Below are 10,673 nucleotides of genomic sequence, written 5' to 3' on the forward strand. Positions count from 1 at the left end.
GAACAAGAGATAATCTCAGCAGTAGTGGTTTAGCAGTAAGAGAGTTAGGAGCTAGGGCTAGAGCAGGCAGCTGGCAGACCCAGTTTTGAATTGTAAATAATGTACAAATGACTCCTTTAATAAAGACTGTAAAGACATTTTATCTTATGTCTTACTCCTTGACAAATCCATGTCAAGGACAGTAACCATGTCTCTTGGTTACTGCGTGACCCAGTGTTGAGGCCAAGTGTGCACGTGTGTGCAGTAGGGTGCACTACATATTCCAAGTGGACCCCTACCCTCCCCGATTGGCGGTCACACTATTATGACAGCTCCTTCTGTGTAGGGACTAGGAATTATGTGTGGCGATATTGCATGACCATCAATTCCTGATTCCCTTAGATTCAATATCATATATCCTGTGATCCATTTGTCATTTTCATCCACATAGTAGAAATCGTAGGAGTACTATTCGGAGAAAACCCAGGGTCTGTTTTTTCTTCTTACAGTTTGATGCTCTTTTTTCTTGAATTAGTACTGTCATTTCAATTTGGTCATATATTGCTAATATCATACATAGTACATAGGTACAAACTTGATAAATGTTATCATCAATTTAATTATACCCCCATACAAGTTAGAGGTCCCTTCTTGGACATAAACACCACATCTCACAATTTAAGCAAACATCCCTCATCTTTCCCCATAAGATTGAGTGACCACTTTCCATTATAACCCGCATTCTGCTCCTGAATAAGGTTCCATATTGTTCCAACATTTAATTTAGCTCCTGACCATAGCAATATAATTGATAATGTAGATGGGACGCTATCAATATAATTGATAAAGTAGATGTGCACACTTCAAAGGGGAAATCTATTTCAGTATGATATAAATAATATGGCCCATGTTATTACATCCCTTTTTGAAGCCAGTGTGGTCAGTGTTTCGTTACATGTAACAAGTTAAGTTGTTCTAGATTCATAAGGGAAATTGTTCCTGAAGTTTCAGGATCAAATCCATTGCAAAGGACCATGATCTTTGGGTGAAACCAAATAAAACTGAGGTGTTCCAGTAGATGCAGACACCAAAAAATATCCCTCACTGCTCCATGACCAGACAAAAGCCCAATTCAAGTCAAAATGTTGAGCCTTCTTCAAACAAAATGAAATATTTACAAAGGACCCTATAGAAAAGAATCAACTAACCAAGGTTTCAAAAACTGACCTAAAACAATTTTTTATGTAATTGCATTCAGACACAAACCTTATAAAGAAAATATAAGGTAGATTTTTTCCATGTAGATATACTAGGCAATGAGATTCAAGCACACAAGAATAATATAATTTTTACTCTGACAAAAATCTTATCAATATACTCTTTACTTTCCCTAAATTATGTATTTAACAACATTAAGTTAGCTATAAGAAGATAGCTAGTGACAATTTCCTAGCTACATGAGTGTCAATTTCCTAGCTAGAACAATGACAATATCCTAGTTAGATCAGTAGCAATTTCCTATCACTGACAATTTCCTAGCTACATGTAAATCAGTGACAATGTCTCTTAGCTAGAATGACAATTTTGGATCTAGAGTGACAATTTCCTAGCTTGATCAGTGACAATTTTGCACCTAGAGAGATAATTTTTTTAGCTTGACCAGTGACAATTTTGAATCAAGAGTGACAATTTCTTGGTTAGATCAGTGACAATTTTGTATGTAGAGTGACAACAATATCATAGCTAGAGTGACAATTTCTTGGTTAGATCAGTGACAAATTTGTATGTAGAGTGACAATATCATAGCTAGAATGACAATTTCCTAGCTAAAATGACAATTTTTTTTAAAATCTAGAGTGACAATTTCCTAGCTAGATCAGTGGCAATTTTGCATCTAGGGTGACATTTCCTTGTTATATCAATGACAAATTCCTAGCTTTATTAAATATTTTGTATCTAGGGTGACAATTTCTTGCCTTTTAATCTATCTCCAGTAACTGTGGCAGCTTGATACGATTCTTGTTTCCCCTGGTCAGATGCTGCCTTCATCAACAGTTATAGCAAACTCAATTACTCTCAGCAAGTTTTCTCAACTTCAGGAAAATACTCCGCACAATTGAATTAATTTGTTGGAGGGCTTTATAGCCTAGAATCCAATTATTTTGTCTTTGGTCAGATATGATATTAGAGGCGTCCCTCATGACTTTTCTTCGACTTTGCGACTCAAGGACTTAGTGTCCTCTGTAATTTGAGACTAGGACTTTGTCAGATGAAGACTGGGAATATTGAGTAAATTAAAGACATTCAATTTTCATTTAATGAAAAAAGGCTTCAACACAATAATTAAGAGATTCAGGCAGAGCTCTTAAACAACAAGAGCATATCACTTGTATTATTTCTCGTCTTATTATTAACAGAATTAATTATGAAAATTTGTTAATATGCACCTGCAAATTAAAATAAAATTATTGGCCATTAAGATTATTAGATCTTGTGAAAAATTAACTGAAAAGATCTGAACCTTGGCCCCCCTCAAAAGATGTGCCTTCCCTGAAATCCACTGAATCCCCCCCCCCACACCATCACTACAATAAAGTCCCCTCCACATCAACTGAACCCCTCTATAAATATATTCTCTACCAACTCCACATAAATTCAAAATACCTCAAGATGGAATATCAGGTGGCATACTAGGACTGATTTTAAACCAAATTTTAATGCTGGTCAAAGATTTAATTTAAGGTTTAAAGTATTGAATTTATCTTCCATAGAAATAGGGACTTCCAATTGCAAACTAAATAAATTTAAATATTTTGTTTGAAATGACTTGCATGTGATATTTTAAATAAGAGAAGGATCTTATACCCTTTTCACACAGCTGAGGGATTCACTTCCAAATAATGAAATTCAAAATAAGATCACAATTTGTTATCGTATTGAACTTGCATTTGATTTCTTTTAAAGATGCATGAAATAAAAGATTAAGAATTTATTACAAAATTATAAAATTAATGCACAATTTGTTCAGGGGTCAAATCCTTTTGCCCAATGACCAAGCTAGTGAACTTTAGAGGTTCAGGGTAAGTGAATATTCTATATCCACTTGCCAAAGAAAAAAAAGATTGTGGCTGCAAAAAAAAAAATACTTTACACCCCCCCTCCCCGAAATCTTTGAGGGTGTCTCAGAGAGAGAGAGAGAAAAGAGAGGGAAAGATTATATGAAGTTTATACTGCCCCCCCCCCCCCTATTTTGCAATAATCATTCAGGAACAGCAGTAAGTGTCTAAAGTACCCGTAGCTTTTATGATATATATTTACTTTTGGCTCAAGTTCCTTATTCAGGGGTTGTTAAATGTTGCTTTCAACTAAATTGTACCAATATCTGGATTTTCATTACAAATGCAGTCATAATCGATGCAACACCGACCATTAATTTTAATGAGCATTAAAATTTAATTGCTCTAAATCATTTTACAAGTTCATTTGATAGCATATATTATCATTTCAATGTTTATGAGATGCAACATTGACCATTGATTTTATAATGAGCATTAAAATTTAATTGCTCTAAATCATTTTATAAGTTAATTTACCAGCTGGTTTACTGCATCAAATCATGGTAAATTTTTATTTTACGATTTCTTTCTAGGTTAAACATGCATTAATCCAGTTCTTTTTTTAACACTGCAGTGACTATGTCTAATTAAGTGTGAGAAATCATACAATTTTGATTTATTTATTCAAAGGAGAAAATGCAGAACCGTTATATGCATGGTTTTTTTTCCTATAAAGATTGAAATCTTTATCTTAAATGTGAAAAATATTGAAAAATGGCTAGGAGCCCACCGATGATTCGAAATCTGAACCCTCCTACTTCCTACAATATGTCTAACAACCTCACGAAAACATTAAAACATTCTAAACATCTGTAACAGATCTAAGCTTTTTCCTCATCTTACACCAATTGCTTTTTTTAAATAAATCGTTACAGAAAGAAGTTTTTTTTATACTCACAATACAGAGGTTAAGTTACAGACATGAGCGTGAATTTCCCTCTCGGAAATCTCCCCGTGCCTCACACCTGTGTATAGGTTTATAGATTGACTGTCTTGTCGGAGAATTGTACCCCTGCCTTTAATGTGCTCATTAAGTCCGGTCAATCAATTGTAACAGTCAACAGAGTATGTACATTTCTCTAGTACAGACCAATACTCAGACTCATCACAATACAGACACACTGTATGTTAATGCAAGCATTGCGTGTGATGCATGTATACTCTATTTAAGAACCCATGTTCCTACAACTTTTAGAATTACCAAAAAAAAATACCTGAAGGGCATTAAACTTCAAACAATTCAAGATCTAAGTAAACCAACATAAACACTCAACATAACGTAGACCGTTTGTTTATGAAATATATTATTTTAAAAATAGAAAAATATTATCATAAAGATAAACTGAGAAACCTGCTCTTTGATTAAATAGAAAAGAGGTATGCTGCAGGCAAAAAAACACCATTATACCCTTGTAATGGAATTGATTTTTAGAAGCGAGTGACATGCACCCCTAAGGCCTATATCTCTCTACTCCACACAATTTTCGAATTTGCGTATTGTCAGATATTTCAGAGAGATCCATTACAATTCCGCAGAGCTTATACTAATGACGTCAATTCAACTCTTCACAAGAGGAAATTTTCTTTTTAACAAGTTTCTTCTTTTCTTTTTTACAATGACGTTCTTTGGATTTTTAAACACCTTGCCTTTACTCTGAAAATAAATATTTTAATTTTCAAATCATTCATTTCAAAACATTTGCAAATCAAATTATGCCAAGCATAATTTTTAAGGGTTAAGATTAAATAACATCCTTGAGGTCTTGACTAAAGGAATGCAGATTAATTTTCATGTTAAAAACACATTTACCAATATTTAGAGAAATTGTTAATTTAATCACTCTTTTAAGAAACTGTCAATTACATGTGTATGTACATGTATTCAGGTTAGAGAGTTCAATAGAGAAATTGATCCTTACATTATTTGTGTTCTATAAATAAGGATGACTCGAGAGATTGAGCTCATTTTAAGGTTATTAGTGGTCACTGAACTCTAAGACAAGCACACGGAGGTTCAAAATTAAAGTTTGATCAAATTAACTGGAAACAGGTTCTTCTAGCATACACAGGATAGTATGGCTTCTCATATGGCCAATCCTGGTCAATAAACTTGTAAGAAAACTTCAACATGTATCAATTAAATTAAAAAAATTCAAATGCCAGAAATACTGGCATCGATATGTCGTCTTTATAAGAAATAAACATTGTTTTGAAGCGGTTTTTATTAAGCGGGGCTATTCCACAGACCTCCCTACACATTAAACAACGTGAGCAGTAAAACAAACATGATTTTGTTAGTATATTCGTTTTAACTGCACATGTACATATAACGAACAAATTTGTAATTTAAAAAAGGTTATTTTCAATGTTATATCTAACACAGGTAAGCAAACAAATTGTACCTCTGGTGTTAAATAAAACAGCGTAATCGAGACATGGTGACCTAATTCGGTCCTCTACAGAGGAAACAGTCAGCCCAATTTTAGAGCTCCTAGTAAAATTGAAAAAGTCCTCGTTGTCATGAATGTTGCAGGATAACCTCCTCGGTCTCGAAATGTTGTTTGAAATATAAAGGCCTCGGCTAACGCTGCAATGGTTCAACAAGACTTATATATGTCCAAACCAGTACTGGCTCATCAGGTTTTGCATTCAATAGAGCAAACTAGTGCTGCAATGATTCAACAAATCTTATATCCAATAGAGCAAACTAATGCTGCAATGGTTCAACAAGTCTTATATACAATACAGCAAACTAATGCTGCAATGGTTTAACAGGTCTTGCATCCAATAGAGCAAACTAATGCTGCAATGGTTCAACAAGTCTTATATACAATACAGCAAACTAGTTTTGTAATGGTTCAACAGGTCTTATATCCAATAGAGCAAACTAGTGCTGCAATGGTTTAACAAGTCTTATATACAATACAGCAAACTAGTGCTGTAATTGTTCAACAGGTCTTATATCTAATAGAGCAAACTAGTGCTGTAATGGTTCAACAGGTCTTATATCCAATAGAGCAAACTAGTGCTCCAATGGTTTAACGGGTCTTATATCCAATAGAGCAAACTAGTGCTGCAACGGTTGAACGGGTCTTATATACAATACAGCAAACTAGTGCTGTAATGGTTCAACAAATTAAAATGACGACTTTAAACAACACTGCTGATATTCTTGCTTCATCAACTTGTTTGTCAATAACTCACCTCATTTTAGAAATTGTTTATATGTAGAATATGCTTTTTGATGTCAGAAATTATTACCAAGTGATTGGCTAACATAAGGAATAATACATAATGTGCATTGTGGCTCTTGTCAGAAATTTAAGCATTGCGGTCTAAGGGCCATTTTAGTTAGAAAAAGAAGAAATAGACATCACATATCATGTACTACATGTATCATGCTGAGAATGATTTTTTACAGAACATGATGTATCCCTTGTATTTATCTCCCCTTGTAAATTCCAAGTCTAAATCATTAACAGTCAAACCTCATTATCCTGAACTTGACGGGGCTGAGAAATAACTTCACAATATCTGTGGATTCATAAACTATCTAAAACAAAAGTGGTTGGAACTTCCATATCACTTAAGTAGTCACTTGGACCTATGAAATTACTTCGCTATATCCGTAATTCGTTTATCCATATAAAAAATTCTTTAAATCTATATAACTGGGGATCCAAGATAACTTTGCTATATCCGAGAATTCGCAATATCCTTATTCGTACTAAACAAGTTTTACTGTATTGATATCAGTGTTTGAGATACCAAATATCAACTGTACACTAGAACAAAAGAAAATTATAATTAACAAACACCAATGGCAACATATTCATGAAAAGCAGGTAATTTACAAAAATAATTTACATATCTCAGGTCACATTGATAAATGTAATACTTTAAATCTATCTCTGATATTTAATTTCAACAATTAAATCTATATTCACATGATCTATAAGGTTATAACTGAATCTTAATCTTTCAAATTGTTGTTAACTGTATGAAAAAAGAACGAAGTGAATTAAGTATATCACACACAGATGAGAAATAGCACACATCAAGTACTCCTTGTAAAAGTAGGTACAAGACTGGTAAGGGGTGCTAAAACTGATTTGTATCTATGAGTAGTTATTTACACAGCTCAAGATTTCACTCATTCAGATAAAATATTTCAGATTTCATCAAGAAACCATCAGCTTATTTATATCCATAACTTTACTGGAGATAAGATACACTGGTGTATATAAACATCTCAAGATTAGCCAGTTTTCAGCATACGCCATCAAATACAAGCAAAGAAAGCCTTAAAGGTACCAACATTAATTAAAATTTAATTTCTTTGTGTACATATACTTTTATGTATTTACCAAAAAATTCCCTCCATTTTGTAATACAAGCACACAGAGTAAAATTTGAATGACGTCTTTTCAAAGGATGTGTTTAACAATAAACAACACTCTGCGTCAGAAAATTAAACACGGAGGTAAAATGTTCTTCGACAAATGTTTATAAATTGTTTCTTTGTACATCGACAAATGGTAAATGTGAAATAACTTAAAATCTCATGACATCTGGAGGGAATGTTGTAAGAGAGGTTATTTCTGTAATAGTTAATGATTAGTCCGAAATAAGCTAATTAGTACAACTAATTATTGCTTCTCTATCATCCTCTTTACATCAAACAGATGCTAGCTAATACTTATCTTTATCAATTTTTCTCTCTTTTAATTCTGATTTAAACATTAGCCATGCCTCATGCATATATGTAATTACATTAAAATCATTATCAAATTAAGGTATGTTCCATATTTTACTGTCGTATATATTAGTGCTGAAAGGTAGAAACATGAAAAAATGTCAGTAAATACTAGGTATAAATTAAATAATAGGTATAAATTAAGATGTAATTACAGCTACACTGTAAGTATGATCTCAAATACATGACTTTGTCTATCATAGCCTGTGATTTGTGGTACGATTTAGGTTGAGTACTGCTTAAGTTGCTTATTTTCAGCTCTGACGTAGTCTTTCAATGCGCAATGTGAATGATTTATGGATGGACTGAAAAAAGATCTTGTTTTGGTGACGATGATGAAACGCAAGTCTCCCTAGAGGGGATGGTGTATGTGTATATAAGACGAAACCCTCTACTCTTATCATATATGTACGTAGTCTCTAATGTCATAGACCACAAACATAGTAATGATGTTAATACAAAGCTGTTTGGAGGTGGTTACAAGAGAAGTTCATGCACAGGAAGCAGTTTCCGTGTTTTTGCCAAGATTGCACATAATGACAGAAGTCGGAAATCAACAGTGCATACTGCACCGCGATCACTGTTTGATTTTTCCTCTCTGTCTTCCCTCTCCTATTCTACAGCTAGAGTCAATATGGACATAATTTTTTTGCCCGAGTTATAAACAAACAAATGATCTTTTTTTTCATGAAGACAGTGGAATTTTTTCCAATCAATATCCCAGGCGACTACGCTGCCGAGCTCACAAGAAATGTGTTAACCTAACAGATCTAATAATTAATTTTCCCAACCTTCACTGATCCCTAAAGAAAAGCTTTTTCAAATTGGCAAAAAGCTTTAGGTGCTAAAAAAGACGACTTTCATTGTAAAATAAAACCGCGACCATGAGAAGACATTAAAGGATTAGAAATCGTACTATTGATGCATTATGGGAAGTTATCCCTTTACTCAAATATAAAATCAATTTTACAACTATTTTATTTTTTAAATTATATTTAATCCACTCATAATACGGCATGGTTCTTTTACAGTTACATAATGTGGATTCAACAGATAATGGCGAAGCTATCGTTAGGATAGGGCCAGTTCTTCATAACTGCATGAACAACAGTCAACAAATTCATTTAACACTGTGGTAAACTAACTTTAGTACTAATTTAATCTCATGTCACAAAAAATTCTTTATTTCAATTTTATTTGCAATAGGACAAAGGAATAAGGAAATAAATCATCAAAATTAATGAAATTCAAATTCATAAAAGACGACCACTAATAATTTTAATATGTAGAAAATTTCAATTCCTTATTTTGGATATATAATTTTTTTAATTTGATATTAATCTGAGCTACTAGGAATGAATGTGAAAGAGCCAACAGAGAGTTACAGAGACATGTCTTCTTTTAAACAACTAAACCAATATCATATATGGTCCAAGTGTTTAATACGAGACAAAAATGTCCCCCTCTTGAAGTCAACTAATGTCAGCTGCAATGTTCTCACACGGAAAAAGCCATGTTTTTTCCAATTGTGGAAGATTTTTCTATATTTAGATGTACTGCTTTCTCCGAGAAGCTGCAGCACGGTGCTATTGGCTTCTGTTTACACTGTCAATAGGAAATCACTTTTTTATGCACCGAATTAGAAGGTCAATACCGGCTGATTGATTTTGATTAGCTTTATATAATATTATGAACTCCCACACTGACAGACAAAGAGAGATAACTCTATCTCACTTTACATCAGAATTGCTCTTTACTGCATAAAGGGGCACAACTTCAAACTGTCACTATCAGTTTTAAAATGGACAAATTCTAATAAAAGAAATTGGACGGGTTTTTTTTTCTTTAACATCTGACTTGGTAAATACTAACTTTGAAAATTAGCTGCATGTGTGAAAATTTGATTTATGTGCAGGTCCTTCAACATTAAATTGTATACATTAATGCCAAAATTCCTTCACTTGAAATAACTAAAACATGTAGTTTAATTCTGTAGTTGCATGCAATACACACTATAATATCAGAAGCAGATTACAGAGGGTGTTATCAACACTTCTCTTATGTAAAGTTTCCACAGAAAATTTATCAATTTAATTATAATCTACTGAAATACATGGTTAACTGCCTTGTCTGAATCAGATATTGATAATATCACACAATCTGAGAGGATTTTGCTGATTGTAAAATATTAAAGAGTATTCCCTTGTCTAATCTACAGACAGAAGGAAGAATGAAATGCTAAGAACAGAATCCAAGAATTACAAAACCTCAGTAGTAGAAACAGCATGTGATGAATGCACAGGAGGTACATCTCAAGATACATACATCAGTTAGAATCTTCACTCTTAAAGTTCTTTTTTATTCCAAAATGTTTCATTCCATCTTACTCATCAAAACACAAGTTCCTGGTGAGTATGACTGGTTGACAGGGGAAGTTTACTCCTCCAAGGCACCTGATCCCATCTCTGATGTTTTCCAGAGTCATTGTTTTTCACTGTTCATGACTTGTTTATGAGGCTGATTACTGTATATTATCTTTTACATTTTAGCTGATTTTATGAATAGTAAATGAAAAGTAAATTCAAAGTCCAGTCGAATATACTACCGTATAAGTGGAAATTTTAGCAAGACGCAAATTTAGCAATTTCTCTTTAAACAAGAGGCCCATGGGCCACATCGCTCACCTGAGAAGCTTTGACCATTCTGTTCTTTACCAGATTTTCCCATTGTTATACATAATGCATACCCACCCTACCCCACTGATCATAATTTAGACATTTTGAAATCTACACTACCCCATGATCCTTCCATGGGCAAATATG

At 33.3% G+C, this 10,673-nt stretch overlaps 1 protein-coding gene across 9 annotated transcripts in view; it reads right to left on the bottom strand.

Moving 5' to 3' along the window:
- Window positions 1–10,673, bottom strand: part of LOC134230855 (dual specificity calcium/calmodulin-dependent 3',5'-cyclic nucleotide phosphodiesterase 1A-like) — a 130,305-nt gene that overhangs the window by 74,930 nt on the left and 44,702 nt on the right. Inside the window, exon 1 of one of the 9 annotated variants that reach the window (XM_062712715.1) lies at window positions 3,994–4,011. The exons of the other annotated variants lie outside the window; for them this stretch is intronic. The gene's annotated coding sequence lies outside the window, so the exon portion shown is untranslated. Of the gene's footprint in view, window positions 1–3,993; window positions 4,012–10,673 lie in introns of those variants that run through there. 9 annotated transcript variants of the gene reach the window in all.

This window comes from Saccostrea cucullata, unplaced genomic scaffold (assembly GCF_032062105.1).
Source record: "Saccostrea cucullata isolate Sc308-1 unplaced genomic scaffold, CSIRO_AGI_Scuc_v1 ctg430, whole genome shotgun sequence".
NCBI lineage: Eukaryota > Metazoa > Mollusca > Bivalvia > Ostreida > Ostreidae > Saccostrea > Saccostrea cuccullata.